We start from the raw sequence: 17856 nt of genomic DNA, 5'->3' as shown, positions 1-17856 counted from the left end.
GAGAGTAGCTCAGGGGAGGAAGTGTTTCTTGTGCCCCATGATGTCAAGATGACTTTGTCTAAGATCCATGCTCTGTAGATTCTAAACCATGAGTAATTCACTTACAGAACTTACAAATTCACAAGGAAAGAGAGACTGGGAAAAGGAAGAAAGAAGAGAAACCCAAGGATAGAGAGAAACACGAGGGAAAATAATGGTGTGGAAAATGGCCTCTTGCTGTGTGTGTGGTGAGCAACACAGGGCAAATGGCAGAGGACCAGGAGGTTGGACCTGAGTTATGCTGAACTTTGTTGAGCCTCCTTATCAAGCTAAAGCCCTATGTATGTATTTTTTAATAAAACCTTATGTGATATTTACACTACACTAAGCACTATTTTAAGCACAAATATTAACTCACATAACGCTTCTAACAAACCTAAGAAATAAGTATTCTCATCACCTACTTATAGGAGAAACTGAAAAACAGAAAGGTGAAGTGACCTGCTCAAGATAAGCCAGCCCTTAACAGAATTTGAGAACAGGCAGGGTGGCTGTAGAATCAAGGCTTATTAACTACAACCCATAGCACACTGCAGAGATGTTTCTTGGGAGCATCCTTTTACACGAGATGTAGCATGCTTAGACTTTATTTCCTTAAGATTCCTAGCATAGCATATGAAAGAGAAAATGAAGGAGAGAATGGGAGGTAGGAATACCGCACATCACCTTTTTTTTTTTTTTTTTTGAGCCCAAGATTGGAAAAAGCACAGGGACAAATAGCCAATCAAACGGAAGCACATGAATTATGAACCAAAGGTTGTGGAGCCCCTAGCTGGATCAGGCCCTCTGGATAAGTGAGACAATTGAATAGCTTGAACTGTTTGGGAGGCACCCAGGCAGTGGGACCCAGACCTGTCCTTAGTGCATGAGCTGGCTGTTTGGAACCTTGGGCTTACACAGGGACACTTTGCTCAGTCTGGAAGAAGGGGACTGGACCTGCCTGTACTGAATCCACCAAGTTTAAATGAATCCCCAGGGGAGTCTTGGCCCTGGAGGAGATGGGAATAGAGGGGAGGGGCTGGGGAGAAGGTGGGGGGGGGGGCAGGATGGGGAGGAACCCATGGCTGATGTGTAAAATTAAAACACAAATATAATAAATAAATAAATAAATAAATAAATAAATAAATAAATAAATAAATAAAATAAAAACAGATCGTCAGAAGAACTGTAAGACAACTTTAGAATGAGGTCTGCTGAGCTAGCCTGGATAATTCAGGATTGTAGGCCATGGAAGGGTTGCAGCTGATTAGAGGCCCCCAGCAGAGGAGGGGCACAGTCCCACCTCAGCCTTGTACCTGTGGTCCCTTATTTACTCATAGGCCCTCTTCAGAGGACACAGTATTATGGAGTCCTTTATGACCTTGGCTAGTGTCCTCAGGGAAGATTGAAGGAGGGAAGATATAACATCCATTAAATACAAATAACAATGGGGGTCGGGGAGACTTCCTGGGAACCTGGGTTCTAAGAAAACATCGTATTTCATGAGATCCTGAGTAGGAACACTTCACGGAGAGAAACACCCCACCTCAACCTGACAAGAATGGTGTAAAGATCCAGAGGATACAGTTATGGAAGAGTTCTAGAAGAAAAACTCTCCTTCCTTAAAGAAATTTTTCTATGGCATCATAGAGGAAAAAAGTGAATCTCCCCTAGGTACATTATAATATCTGATGAAAGGACATTCCCACTGACATATCACGACTTCAAAAATTACATGTTCCAAAATAGGCTCATTGTCCTCCCTTCTGTCTTGAGATCTGCTCCATGGGCTGGTTTCTCAGTCACCCCAAACTTCCCAACTGCTCAATACAATCTCTTTCTTTCTACCATCCCACCTGTTTACCCTTGCTGACATGACAGTGGGTTAGCCTTGTATTATCCCTTACCTCAGCTTTTGAAAGAGACTCACAGCTGGTCCCTTGATATCCATCCATCTTGATTTCCTAGCTCACTCTCACACTAGAGCCAAAGTAATCTTTGCATGGATTGAGTCTGACCATGCAACTTCTTCCCTTAGAGACTTTTGATGATGAGTACTCTCAACTTACAGACCAAACTCAGGCTTACAAGACAAGGTCCCTCACCACCTGCCTGCCAGCCTCTTCAGAACACACTTCTAGCCAATGGGCTCATTATCAATAACCAGTGTCACTGGGCACTGTGTTGTTCTTTCACCTCAGCCGAGACTGCTCACCTTTGCCTGGCACATTATCTGCCCTCTTAGCCCAGTGAAGACATGGTCAGTTCTTAGGTCTGTGACTTAACTTCCTCCAGAAAACCTTCACAATTCATACCAACTAACATAGGGTCCTTCCTTTGTGATTGTGTATGCTACCTTTTTTATACTATTAGAGTCATATCTTAGAATAATCTATTTACACTCTATCTCTGACAGCTGACTACGAGCTCAAGGATCTTGTCTGTTCTGCTCACCAATATAATTTCAACATCTAGCAGAACGTATGACAACTATTAATAAAGAGCAGGTGATGAATATACATATTGGGTAGACATCAAATTGAAGAGTTTTAAGAGAACAGGTTTGAAATGATCCTTCATGGTCATGCAGTACAGGAATCTCCTCTAACAATCACTAGGAATCTTGTCTGGACACTTCTTTTTCTAGAAAGTTCTCTGTTATTCTAAGCTGGAATGATTCTCCCCCAGCATCCCCTTCATCAGTCACAGTTATGCTGACAAGTGTCACCTAGAACAACTTTATTCTTTCTTTCCATGACAGCTCTCACATCTTTGAAGGCAGATGTCATTCTCTGCTCATCCCCTCAATTAGCTTTTCTTCCACTATGCACATCACCTGCTTGAAGAGCTCCTCACTGGCTGTGAATTCCAGCCCTCTATCATTCTAACTGTGGCCTCCTCCAGACAAGACCCCAGAGAGATGCCCAAAGTGAATTCAATGTTTTAATGCTCAGAGCCACAACATCCAAAGACAAGCAGGCTATTCCAACAGGGGGCATCAAGTCATAAAGTGGATGAAATCTCTAGTACTTAGAATTTTCATCATTCTTCCAGGATGGAAAGCTCAGTGGGAAGGAAACCTATGTCACCGAGTGCTTTCAAGGTCAGAAAATCAGAACAGATCCACGTGTTACCAGAGTGTAGAGAAAATAATCTGTTCTAACTTTGGTTCTTCTCTTTGGTAGCTTGCCTTACTTTACCTCCTTTGGTTACAAAGTTCAATGCTTTCTCTTCCTCTGAACATCACTGAATGAGCATAATAATAAAACAAAAAAGACCCACACTGACTTTACCAGTCTTGTTTCTTACACAATTAAATGATCTTTTCACCCGAAGTCTACCTAAGCAACTGAAAGTCTATTGTACTTTCGTTTCATCATACTTCATCTCATCAAGTATGTTTCATTTCAGCCAATCAGACACATAGAGCATGCTACCTCATCCTGTAGGACACTGTGATGAGAAAAGTAAGAAGACATTGGTTTGGGCAAATGATCATCCCTCCGTACCTCCACTTCCTCAATAGCCAGTGAGGGAATTTGCACAAGATTCTGCCCCTACTATACCTGCCATTATTATAAATACGTAACCCTCTCCTAAAGATGATTAGACATTAACCCTCTGGTCTTCCCTACCTTTCACTTTCTAAACACCAACCCCAATGAGCCTGACATACACTGGTATTTGGAGTGGTACATTCAGCATAACCCATATCCTGAGATAGTAGGCACCTAAGTAGTCTGTCTCTATCAACTCTAGGAGCAAAAGAGCTGATAGAAAGCTTCTCTTCATCTTTGCTGAGCCTCATTAGAAGTCCCTCCTATAAAAATTATCTTATAAGCTTCCAAAGAGCTCCATATAACTCAAAGAGTATGAAAAGACATAACTCATAAAGCCCTTAGGAGGATCTAAAATGACCAGAATGTAAGTACTTGGAGCTGTTATGTATCATATTCTAGAATGTACTAACATTTGTTTTGTTTATGATAATAATAATAGTAATATATGTACCTGTGGAAAAACTTTGAAAATACAGTGGAAACTATAATTATACTATTTGGAAATAATTAACATTGACACTGATGACATTTTTCTATGCACATATTAGTTAATTGGGATCATTGTGAATCACAATCTGGTTTTCCTTTTGCCATTAAATTATTTTAATGATTGCATAGTATTCTGTGACCACAGCTAACCCAATCAGTTCCATATTGTAAAATTTAGACTATGTCAACTTACTGCTTTTATAAATAAAATTGTGAGAAATGTCATTTAAAAGAAACTTTATATGCCTTTTTTTCTTAAAGTGGTGATCTGATGTTTTGTATAATATTGGCAAAGAAAAATTCCAAAGAGGCAAAAAAGAAAGAAAGAAAGAAAAGCAAGATGAGATAGCTAACATTGTTTTTTCTTGAAATCCCCCAAGAACCCATCCATCCATGCTCACACTCTTCCTTAGAGTGGCTCAAGGTTGAAACAAGGCAGAGGCATTTTTCTACTCTATCAAGTAGACAAAGGTTAGTTAGTGAGAATAATGGTAAGGATATTGGCAAATGTTTATACACTATAAGCAGAATTATAAAATGATAACACTGGAAAAAGAGAAACACAATTATGTCTTGTTGGGTTTTTTTTTGTAAATAAAATCCACAGATCAAATCATGAGGAATAAAATAAATAATCACATCTATGTAATAGAATACTTTAATACCTTTATGACTTTTAAAGTAAAATATAAAAGAATACCTATTATACAGTGCTGTGGGATGTCTTTCTGTATGCTGTGAATATGTGTTGCACCCATTGGTTAATAAATAAAGCTACATTGACCTATGGCAAGGCAGAATAGAACCAGACAGGAAACTGAAGAGAAATATAGAGAATAAAGGCAGAGTCAGAGGAGACACTGTGAGCCACCGCCAAGAGAAGCAAGATGTGAGAGAATAGGAATTGCCATGAAGCCATATGACAAAACATAGCTTAATAGGAATGGGTTGAGTTAAGTTGTAAGACTTGGCTAGCAAGAAGCCTGAGCCACAGGCCATACAATTTGTAATTAATATAAGCCTCTGTGTGTTTACTTTGGACAGAGTGGCTGTAGAGCCAGGTGGGACACAGAGAAACTTCCATCTACACACAGTAAGAAACTCATAATAAAAGCATGAGTAACTGGGTCAGTAATGCAAGACTATAATCTCAGAACTTAGAGGTAGAGGCAAGGTAGGCTCCTGAGTTCAAGATCAGCCTGGGCTCCATAGGGAGACCCAGTTTCAAAAATCTAGAAACATAATCTTAGTGACAGAGCACTTGCCTAGCACATGCACAGTCCTTGGCTTGATCAACAACCTCTCTCTCTCTCTCTCTCTCTCTCTCTCTCTCTCTCTCTCTCACACACACACACACACACACACACACACACACACACACACAAGAATCAGTGAGAAAACCAGCTATATACAGAGTGTTCCTATAAAAAAATGAAAAATGGACTGGAGAGATGTTTAGTAAGTAAAATGCTTGCTGAACAGGCATAAGGATCTGTATTCAGATCCCAAATGCCCACATAAACACACCAGGTATGCACTGAGAAGGCAGAGACAAGAGGACCACCAATCCCTGGAGCTCACTGGCCAGACAGCCTAGCTGAATCACTAAGCATTTGGTTCAGTAAGAGACCCCATCTCCAAAAGAGAGTTAGCGAGCTGGCAAGGCAGCTCAGTGAGTAAAGGTCCCTGCCACCAACTTGATCACTTGAGTTGGACCCGTGGAGTCCATGTGGTGGAGGAAGAGAACTGACCCCACAGGTTGTCCTACCCCACACACACAATAAAATGAATTCACAAATAGATACAATGTAAAATAAAATGGCGAGTGTTGAATAAGACATCCAATCAGTATTGGATTCCACATGCATGCGTTCATATACACATGCACACATACATACATACATACATACATACATGCACGCATATCAAAAGTATTTACTTGTACATAGCATCATACATACATACATACACATAATGTAGACAACATAAAAATAAAGATATAATTCCTTGTGGGTTTATACTTTCATTACTTTCTAGGTTTCCAGTATTTATTGGGTGTTATTTTCATTATATGAGATAATGTGTGCTAGTACTGGTAACAGGCTAGTAAAGGAAATAAAGTGAATCTCAGTTTTTCAAGCTCTAAGGTGGGGTCCTCCAGTTCACGGTCCCTTCTTTCTCTATGTCTCCACCTTTTGCTACTTTGAGATTTCATCTCCCCCCTAGTTTTGCTGGAGGTAATGCTTACATATCTCTTGGAACATGGTGAAGTCAAGATGGTGCCTAACTAGAACCTTCACCCCCTCCTGACTAGTGTACACGGTTCTGGAAGGTACGCTACATGCCACTAGAGGAGAAAGGTAACCACCAGCCCAGCTACAAACCCCTCCATCTACAGTGGTGACCTGCCTGCGTGATATGCCGGTGCAAGAGTGGCACAAACACTATGGGGAAAACTAACTACATTCCGATAGGCTTTACCGCCTACCGCATGAGATGGAGCCCAGGGCTGAAATGTCCCCAGGCGGCCAAGAACCTCAGACTAGATAGGCCATGAACCTAGAGGAAAGCCAAATACTATTGTTCTGCTAAAGAAATATAGCAAAAATATTATTGCTGAAGACATTTTGCTATACCCATAGACGAGTGCCTCCCTAGGCGAACCTCCTCTTGCAGTAGACGGCAGAGACCCACAACTGGACAGGGTGCAGAGTGAGAGACTTTAGAACTCTTAGTCCTAAATGGGATGTCTTCATCAAACCCCTCCCCACAGGGCTCAGAGAGCTTTGTGGAAGAGGAGATGGGAAGATTCTAAGAGTCAGATGGACTGGAGGACACGGGGGAGGCAGTAGGACACAGGCACTATGAAGGGGTATCAGAAAAACCGCATGAGGGGACCTCCACTGTCCCTCCTCCCGGAGGGAGGGCAGTACAGAGGAAAGGAGAAGAGGGATAAATAACACTGAGAATGTTTTAAAAGTCCTAAGGAAACATACTTGATGTTTACTTAAAAATATAAATATGTATATTCAGTTAATATGTGTGTGTGAATTGTACCACTTAAATGATAATGTTACCCTCAAGAGCCATGGACTACATGCCTAAGAGGAAAAAAAAAAAATAATGACAAACAGCAAATGTGCCTGTCACATTTCCTACCACGTTTAAAGCTATGCCAAGTTAACTGCCAATGATTAGGGTCAGAGGGATGCTTCAGACTCCCAGGCCACAGGTTTCTAGTGTCTACCCCTGAAACAGCTACAATGGAGCTTCCAACAGAGATACAACAACAGGGAACCTAGTGTCCATCCCAGCAAGACTCTCACTGGGGGCAGGGTGGGTGCCTGAAGCAAAGAGGATACACCCTCAACACTTCTGAACTACCCCCACCCGCCTACCCAGTGATGCCCCATAAGGATGATGCTTTGTACACAAGTAAGAGTGAAAGCATTGTCTGAGCAGAAACAGGTACAGGGAGATGTCCAGGCCATCTCCACCATCTGCAGTAGTAACAAACTCCCACCCCTGTGGATACAGAGAGAACACCAACAGAGGCTCAGCCAGGGCTCTGGTGCTGTCTACCCCACTTGCTAACTGCCTGAGCTCTTTATTCAAGAGTTTTGATGCCTTGGCCCCTCAGTGACTGCTAATCCTATGCACCCTGCTGGGTGACTGTGGTAGCAGCATGATGATACATATCAAGTGCCTCACTCTAGGCTGGATTGCGGAAGCTGGTCCCTTTTCCTGTCTCCTCCTTGTCCCTAGTAAGGGCCCAGTACTCTTCAGAGCACTCAGCTTCCCTCCTCTGGACATTGGTGGGGACCGGGTTTGGCATAAGGATGCTCCCCACCCACTTTGCAGGGCATGGTGGAACTAGAAACACCCATGGCTGCCACTGATTCACCACCTCACAGGCTGAAGGGAAGCCTGGAGTAGTTGAGCATCACTGAGCCCCTCCCATCAGCCACATCCTTACGGGGGTCATGACAGGTGACCCAGCACAGAAGGCCCCAGCAGCACAGCAGCGTTGATGAGTCCTCACACTCAACCAATGTCACATCGCCTTACTCTTGACATCCCCCAGAAATGAGACCCATATTCTTGCTACTTCCCAAACTAGCAGGGAGTCCACAGTCCTTTTGTAGAAACAAACTTAAATTGCCTTCGTTTCCTTTTTTTTTAAAAAACATTTGAAATGTTCTGTCAAATTCCCTGTGTCAATGGACAAGAGTAGATCTTGATTCATTGCCTGACAGGGGAATGCAAGTGGCTTGTCTTGGACTGTCCACTCTGTTGACTGCCCTCCTGCTTCACCCAGGACCCCCTCTATTCACCCATCTCACTCCCACAGCTATGAGAATCCCTCCCCTACACACTGTACCTGTCACCCATTCCTGCCTCCAGGCAAGGTCCTAGTCTGAAATAGGTCTTAGATTAAATGGCCTTGGTCCTTGCCACCAATTCTCCCCTAGGGACCTCACTGAGAGGCTGGAAGAAGAACCATGTCACAGCAGCAGCTCTGTCTCCACTCACTGCCCCATCTCTCACCAGCTCAGGGGCTGATGTTTCTCCACTTTCCATCTCCAGCATAATACTTGTCAGCAGCCTCTTTGCTTCACAAACACACAGGGCAGTTTGACTTCAAAAGTCAAGTTTCCTCTCTCTCTCTCTCTCTCTCTCTCTCTCTCTCTCTCTCTCTCTCTCTCTCTCTCTCTCTCTCTCTCCCTCTCTCTCTCTCTCTGACAAAGACATTCCAAGCAGGCCATGGAAGCACAACAAGTCCTGGAAGCAGGCTCTCCCTGGTTTACCTGCAGATTTTTGTTCCTTCTTGGCTACCCCCATGTCCAAACAGTGTCTCCAGCCACAGGACAGAACACCCACAAGCTGCTCACTGTCCCAGAGCTGGTCTCACAGAACCATTAATGGCTCCTAGTAGAAACCATCAAATCCACAAGCCCAAGAAAGGTCAGAGCAGATAAGACCTGGAACAGAGAGCTGCTCTTTTGTATAGGATGACCTCTGTGTTCAAAAGTCTTGACAGGTGGAGAGTTTTGCCTATACAAAGTCAGAGGGCCTATTTGGCCTTGTTCTCAAGAAGTCATTTCTATTAATGAGGCACCTGTCCTAAAATGCAGTTCTCAAATCAGGGTCCAGAGCCTTCATTGCCCTGGGAGATTCTTCCAGATGGTCGGCAGGCTGTCGATTCCAATATTAATGTGGAAGTATGGCAGCATCAATGCTTCTGTTTCCAGGATGATGTAACCATGGCTTTTCTCAGGGACCTCTCCAAGTACCACAGAGTATCACTCCAAGAAGACATATTAGAAAGCTAAACCCACCCTCATTTCACAGATGGAGAAACTGAATCTCGAGGCCAGGAATAAACACAGGACAAACCCTGAAGCTAACCCCAGTGGGACAGAACCCAAGCCTAAGTTCTCACTCAGCTACATCATGTTGCGTTAGAGAAGCAATCCCCAAGACCCACAATCAAACCACATCTCTCCACCACCCCCCCGGGGGCCAGTGAGGACTCTTCCTGGGATATGGTGGGTAGAGTAGCTACATCATGAAGAACTTTCCCTGAATTACTGAAGAACTCCTTCAAATTGACCAAAAAAAGATACAGGAAGTTATTTTCAGTAGATAATATAAAGTCAGGAAGTTCAAAGTTTTATCTTCTCATCCTGAGAACTATTACATCTAAGAACCACACCACTGCTTACCTACACTTACCTTATAAAGCCTGTGGTTCCAGGCACCAGAATCACCTGGGAAAGAGGCCTTTTAAAGCACAGGTGACTGGACCCTATCCCCAGATTTTCATATTCAGAACTTCTGTGGTAGGACCCACACATAATCTCAGGTGACTCTGGGACCCCACTGTGAGAACCATTTGGGTTTCATCAGACTAACACTACTGTTTCCACGGGCTCCCTCTCTCTCCCTCAAGTTGAACATTCACAACCCATACAGTTACTTGGGCTTCTCACATGGCTGCAATCTTATCTAAAGGTTCTGTCCAATTAAGGGACCCACTCATACTACAACAGAACCCACTTCCCTTACGATCTCTATTAACAATCAGTTCAAGATTAAAGTTGTCCTCTTCCCCAAGATCACCTGCTATTGTGCTGTTTGAAGTCACCCCACCCCAGACAAACCAGATGAACCACGAAGAAGATTCACCCCACGAGCAGACAGAAAACTGCTCCTAAAACACATCCCACTATAGCAGCTCTGACAGAGACTTGCAAGCTGAACCTCAGGACAACCCCTCCCTTGGTCTTCTCGCCCCTTCCCTAACTTCCAGGGCTCTGCTTTAGTTTCAACACAGCTGGCATTCACTTAGTGCAGATATAAAAGTCTATGATATCCACTCCATGGGGCCAAGTCACTCTTTCATAATGCATTGCGCTCCTCCCCAGTTCACAGCAGGTTGGATTGCTTTCCCCTTGGAAAAGGGTGAGGCAGCTGCTCATATGGACAGGTGTCTTACAGAACAACAGCCTTCAGGGCTCATCAAGCCTCCTGGGAGACTAAGTTGCCCACTCAGGCACAGGCAAAGCAGGAAACAGAACACCAAGTGAGGCTCCCCCCACCCCTGCCTGGTCTGGATAAGGACTTGTTGCTAAGAAAACAATAGAATGAGTTCACAGAGAATGTGCAGTCTTAGAGTGGGATGGGGCCAGAATTCACACACCCCAGTCATTTCCAGCTAGCAAGGTGAGAAACACAGTGAAACAGCTTAGATCTTCTAGAAATGAGACACAAAAAGAGAAAGGGAAAGGGAGGGAGAGGGGGAAAGAGAGAGAAGAAGAGAGGGGGAGGGGGAGAGGGGGAGATGAGAAAGGAGAGAAAGAAAACACACTAGGAAATGTCTAGTACAACACCCAGTGCACACAAGTACACCACAAACAAATGTTCACTATCCTTATCTAGGCCGGACAGTGGTGGTGCATGCCTTTAATCCTGGTGTTTTCCCTAATTCTGACATCCCCAGACCTTTCCTTGAACCCAGAAGCCCTGTTCACAGCCAGCCACAAGTCAGGTTTTGTTCTCCATCACCATAGATCCAAGACATGCTCATTGTCTGGCCTTGGAAAGAAACCGCTAGCTATAAAAGAAGCTAAAGAGTTTTCTAGGAATTCGCCTCAAGCCTCAGGATAAAAGTTGACATCTGAAGTTGGCAAGAAGCTACCAGGAAGGAAACAAAACCTAGACCCTTCTTCCAGGCCACCATCTGAGCGTCATTTGCTCCACTGGTCTCCTTTGAGGGCTGCACAACTCAAAGGGAACTGGAACCACTGTTGAACTTTTGATTTGCAAGGGGGAAAAAGTCCCCTAACAAAGGAAGGTCACAATAAGATCTCACTGTGAGTACATGAGGAGCAGACAGGGTAGAGTCACACAATTCAAGAAGAGCTAGCTCCTCCCTCCTTCCCCTTCCTTTTCTTTTCTGCCCTTTCCTTTCTTTCAAGGAACTGCTTCCTTTGTGTTAACAGTATATGTACATCTCTCTCTGCTAGTCACCATCTCCTAACCTCAGGGAAGATTACGTCCAAATCACTCCATGTCAAGCCGAATTTCCAGGTCCCAAATTCTTTATCAGCTTGACCCATCCTCCATCCTTTCTATTTCTTAGATTGCAGGCCAGAATGAGGCCCAGATGCTCCCCTGTGCTACAATAAGCCAGAGTAGGTGGGGAAATGAAGGCAGGGAAAATCATGATATAAAGCATGTCTACTGTCCACCCGGAAAGGATGATGGAAATGGCAGCTTCTCTCTGAATACAGTGTGCCTGAATAAGGAAGAGAACAAAAGAAGAAACAACAAATTCTTCTGCCAGGCAGAATCCAGTCCAGCAGAGCACCTCCCCACCCAGAGCTGTGCAGGACAGTGACCAGCAGGGCAGCAACCATAGGACACAAGTGAGAAGCAGAGCATGCTCCCTTCCCTTGCCAGGACACAGGTCCCTTGGGAGTTATGCTCATTCCTCAGCTGAAAACATCTCCATGTGATGCCTACCTCTGTGTTTCTGAAGGATGTGATCGCTCATATTGCTTTATGTACAGAGGACACTCAGACGGTGTTTGGGAATGGATGATAGGGTAGAATAAAGGTGTCAGATGAGATAACTGCACACCCCATCAATTAAGAGGTTTTCAAAGCTATCTCTTCTCCCTGATCATGGCAGAAGAGGAGGAGCGGGATACGGAAAATAATACCCCTTGTTATGTCCCATAGATGCCCCAGAAAAGGGTGCAACAACCCAATTCAGCTGCTTTTGTTGAGATACATGGAGCTAAGACCATCTCCCCAAGACTTTCCTTCCTTCTGACCAGAAAACAAAGAAGGCCCTCAGACCTTATACGCCAGCCTGTTTGCCAAGTCTTAGATGCCTTAGAAATGTTCAGAAGGCCTGGCAATGCCAGGCACAGAAAGGGAATGTACAGAGTGGAAGGTCTGGGGTGCCAGGTTCCAATGTTGCACTATGGCATAGCCAGGCACCCCAGGACATGAACCATGATCCACTGATAACATCTTACCAGACACCTACAGGGATAGGTGAAAGCCAGAAGGAAGACAGGAATGACTGTGAGAATAGACACCAGTAGGCAGAAAAGTTCTGAGAGCCCAGGTTCTCCTCCAGTGCCCTGGCTAAAAGCAGCAGCAGCCTCCTGTATTGATTATGCATGCATGTTATTGAGTGCACTGGCTGCTGGACAAAGTGCTCAGGCCCACTGGATAATTTATATGCTGGTGCAGGTATCTACAGAGTCATGGTCAGAGTTCAGAGGAAGGAGGAAGACAACAGAAGTTCGAGACAAGCAAACTACCACACTTCCAAACTCCTGGAGTAAAGTCTAGGGTCTCTTCAGAAGAACAAGTGGGGAGTATACAAAAAATGTCACAGTTACCACTGCCTTCAGCATCCTCCAGCCCTGACACTAAGCCACCTTCTCATTGGGTAGGCTTGATTTCTCCATCTGGAAGAATCCTAGTGACTATTAGAATCCTTTTGGTTCCTCCATCAGAGCCTCTTCACCTCTCCATTAGTTCAAAGCTGTCTCCTACAAGGAAGTCTTCTCAACTCAACTCTCATAGACATCCTGTTCAGTTCTAAGAATTCCTTGCACCCCTCCTTCACATCTTTAACCTCATTTATACTTGACTTTCCTTTCAGTATGCTCTGCATTTGCTCCCCCAAGACACAGAGGGAAACTTTGCAAGGACAGGAACTTTGTCTTCCCTTTTAACCACAGAAGTCCCTACACCCACCACAGTACCCGGTCTGTGCAGAAACTCAATAGTGATTAAATGAATGTACCACATGCACATGTATCACTTTGCCAATTAGCCTATTAAAATCAGGACAATTGAGCTGGTCAACACACACACACACACACACACACACACACACACACACACACATATCTACACACACACACACACACACACACACACACACACACACACACAAAGGAAAGACCTTGTTTCTAACACCCTTGAAAATTATTTTCCAATGCCAAGATAATAACTCATTTCATTTTGTTCTTTCCTCATGAGGAATACAATCTCTAACCCATACCAGGTGTCCAGCATCTGCTTGTATCCTTCTTTCAAGGAGTCCACACTCAAGACCGGGGACTTGCCCTCTATGGCTAAATATCAGCAATGGAGGTTGGGGTAACATGGCCAGGCTACTGCTCAGGGCCATCAGTCATGAAAAGACACAGTACTCAGAGCAGGAGTTCCACATAGTAGGTGAAGACCTGGGTGTTGGTTCTCACATTGTGCTTTCTAGGGGGAGGGGGTGACATAGAATTCCCTAGAGAGTAATTGCATCTCTAAAAAGGGAAGAAATAAATATCTCTTGGTCTACAAACAACCAAGCTGGCATCTTGTGATACGGTGACTACACACCTCAGCTTAGTCATACAGACCTGTATTGAAATCCCTCTGATACTCGGCAGTGTGATTGTAGGAAAGGTGCCTGCCCTAAGGTCCAATTTCCTATCTGTGAAGTTGTGCCAACGATAGTTTGTAAGAATAGATTCAGTAATGTGATGCATTACAACTGAGCACAGCCAGAACTCTGTTGGTGGTAGCAGGGCATAGCAGGAGATTCAGGGTTTGGACTGAGAGCGATCTCCTCTACTTTGCTGGGTAAGAGTGAACAACCTGGTTCTATGCTCAGTTTCCTCATCTGGAGAACAAAGGGAACAAAATAGCCTTTCCTTAGTGGGCAAGTTCACACCCACACAAGAGGCATGTTATAGCCTAACCACACCCCTCTTCCTGGCTCTTATGGCTCTTGCTATCAATGCCAAAGTCTTAGGTCTGAGCCTGGTTGCTACCTTGCTCAACAAACACTGAGAAAGTGAATAAATAAGAGAGTGAATGTATGAGTGAATGAATGAATGAATGAACAAACAAACCCATGAATATCCTACAAGAGAACTGTAAAACCCTAGACCCCCCCCAAAAAAAATGCAAAGAATGTGCCCTGCTTCATTTTGCTACTGTGTGTTCATTTTTTCACTTTCTCTGGAAATTAATCCTTCAAGAACTACAATCCTTAAACATTGTCTCAGTTTGAAATGTAAAACTTACTTAAGTTGAACTGAAGTTACCAGTCAAGGAAAGAAAGAGTGATTGGAGGAAGGAGGGCAATCATCATTAACCTCCCCACACAGATCTCTACCAAGGGCTCCTTAACACCTCAAAAATATCTGAGCAACAGAGTCTCCCAGGATCCCCTGAGTGCTCCGGAAGACAGGTCATCAATTGAGCCACTTCTGCATCTGCACACGTTGCAGATTAGACACAAAGACAAATTGCGATCAAGACAGTGCCAAGGGGTCGGTGCCAGCCAGGGCGGTGAGTGCTGGTTGGACCCTGGCAAGGGCTCAAGGCTGAAATGCAGGCCCAGTCAGGCATGGTACAGAATGGGGACTGAGAGAATCCACTCCAGGAGGCTGATGCATCCTGCCCCCTCCTTAGACATCCATCTGAACTCCCCTTGTTCATGCTGCCAAAACTTACAGTATTCTCCTCTTAATATCCCCTCCCCAACTTACTCAGTCTGAGGTCCAGGCCAATACGAATTTCCTCACCCTTCTCTTTCTAGATATATCCAGATTATCCCAGGCTAACCCTTGATCACCAGGGCATCAAGGTGGCAACACCCTCTTCTGATCACATATTCCATGTGCCCATCTATAGTCTGAGCCACTGAGCAACAATTGCCCTGGAGCTCAGAGAAATAGCACATCTTAAGTCAAGAGGTTCACACAGGTGGCTATAAACTTAACCTCAACAATAGACTGACTCAACCTTAAGGGACCTGCCAACCTCTCAGCCCTGATACACACACACACACACACACACACACACACACACACGCACGCACGCACGCACGCACACACACGCATGCACGCACGCACGCACACACACACATCTAACTGTGCTGGGCCAGACATGAAAAATGCCAATAATACAAGCCCATTGTAAATGTCAAAGAAAGATTCTGCAGTTCTCTCCATCACACTCCACGTCGCCTATCAAAATGCCAAAGCAAGGCCAAGCCAGATTAATCTGTGGGTTCTGAGCATTGTGCTCAGCCCACTGTATCCAGAAGACTCACATCATGAAGAGCAAAGGACTGGAGTATCCACACATCAAGCCACTGCTCCAGATTCGGTGCTTAGCTCCTCCCCAGGAACCAAATTCTTGAGGCAGAGGGGCAGTGGGAACCTCAGTAGGCTGCTTCAGAAGAGACTTAAAAAGTAACATAGGAGGTACAACAAGATGGCCATGCAAGGCAGGGAGAGAGGAAGGCAGAGTTTACAAGCCATCAAAAACAGTGCTCCTGTGCCCAGGGAGAGGACTTTCCAAGGACAAGGGCAGACAGATGACCTTGAATTGGTCTTCCAGAACAGTCAAGTCATTGATCCTTTTAGTCCCATTCTTACTTGATATCCAAGGTTCTTAGTGGGGAAAAAGACAATTCTGGGCAGAACATAGGCCTTGGCCTCCACCCAAAGACTACTAGACTGGTTTGCATTACACAGATAACCATGCCCTGTCAGTCTGAAATTCTTACACATCCTCTCTACCCAGCTTCATGGTGTTTTAAGCACTACTGTGTCCAGATGTCAGGGCATACCAACTTGCTGTGTGACTTTATTTATATAACCCCAAACCTCTACTTCTCTAAGAGTCAGTTTATGTATTTCTAGAATGAGAGGTCAAACTGAACTCCAAACTTTCATATTAGCACTGAGTAAGAGTCTGTAGCTGACAGAAAAATCTTAGTAGCTGGAGCTGTCTGTGACAACCACATCCATAGAATCAGAACTGTACCTGGATCTAGCTAGCTGCCTCACTGAATCCCAAACTGACTAATTTCTGATTTTTTTTCTCAGCTTAATAAGTGTTCTCTCAATTCATACTCTGCATATTCTTATTCAGTATAGACAAGGGGGCTCAGGAGAGCAGAAGTCAAGGGACAAATGGAGGAAAAATCAGAGAGTTGGGGAAATTGGAAACTTCTTATAAGTAATGAAGAAATAAAAAGATCCAAGTTGTAGTCCTGACACTTCCAAGGCCTCTCTTAGCTTGGCCTCTTTGAAATATGTGAAGCCTGCCCTGGAGATCTGGACCTGGCCACCATCCCTGGGAAAGAAGTTCTAGAGCCAACTATCTGAAGGCTACTCTCACACCAGCACCCAGGGAGCTCTGTACACTGATCCCTCTCTTGTCCCCATACCTAATGCATCAACTCTGCTCAATAGAGTCACCAGATTTCCACTCCACCAGCTGTCACCTGCAGCCACTGTGCAGACTCCACTCTCGAGCACATACTATGGTGTCTGGAGGTGCCCAATTAAAATTTGTTGAATTGAATGGAGCCCATAGGACTTATTCTCTAAGAAACACACACAAACTACCCTCACACAGAAGGCTATGACTTATATCTTCCCACTGTGGCCTTATGACACTCCCTCAAACACCCCCCCCCAACACACTAACTTTGTAACCTCAGACCATTATCTCCCATCTCTAGAGCCAAGTTTTTAAGGGGTTAAAAAGAAGAGAATAATTTAACGACCCCCTATAGTATACTCACTTCTAGAACTCTTACTTGTCTGCAGGAAAGGTACCTGTTACACCTATCCTAAGGCTAGGGAACAAGATGCATGGCTACTTTCTCACTATCCCCACCTCAAGATTTTTCCCACCATTCACAATACTGGTACCACCTCCAGCCCTCCAATTCCATCAAGCCATCAGCAGGCATTTCCAGGAGAAGCTTCCCTAAGACACAGAACCAGGGTCTCCTAAGGTGTCTGATAACATGCAACACAACAGAGTATATGGGAATAGGAGGAGAGGGAAAAGAACAAAAGGCCTCTATGGAAACCCAGCCTCTTCACACAGCTCATCAAATACACTTCCATCTTGGCAAAGCTGCCCCTTTCAGTCTGCCTGTCATCATGCTTCTCATGGTTATAAATGCAAGCTCTTGGGAGATGGTTTGGGTTCAAATCACACACCACTTCTGAAGACACACACCTGCAGAAGCCATTCAAATTCCCCAAGCCACCGGGTCATGTCTGGAAAAATGTCATTGAAAATTCCCACCACTTAAGATTGCTTTGAGAGTGAAATACATTAACTATAGTCGTCCATTCCCACCTTATCTACTCTTCCATGTTTCAGTTTCAATAAGTCTTGGAAAACTGCAATATAAAAACATTAAGTGGGAAGGTTCAGAAAACAA

General features: G+C 44.4%; 1 protein-coding gene across 29 annotated transcripts in view; it reads right to left on the bottom strand.

The window, feature by feature from the left end:
- Positions 1-17856, bottom strand: part of Nrxn3 (neurexin 3) — a 1610845-nt gene that overhangs the window by 1572269 nt on the left and 20720 nt on the right. The window lies entirely within an intron of this gene.

Source organism: Onychomys torridus, chromosome 14 (assembly GCF_903995425.1).
Source record: "Onychomys torridus chromosome 14, mOncTor1.1, whole genome shotgun sequence".
Lineage (NCBI taxonomy): Eukaryota > Metazoa > Chordata > Mammalia > Rodentia > Cricetidae > Onychomys > Onychomys torridus.
Note: the sequence above shows the minus strand (reverse complement) of the source record. Positions and strands in the feature narration are given on the sequence as shown.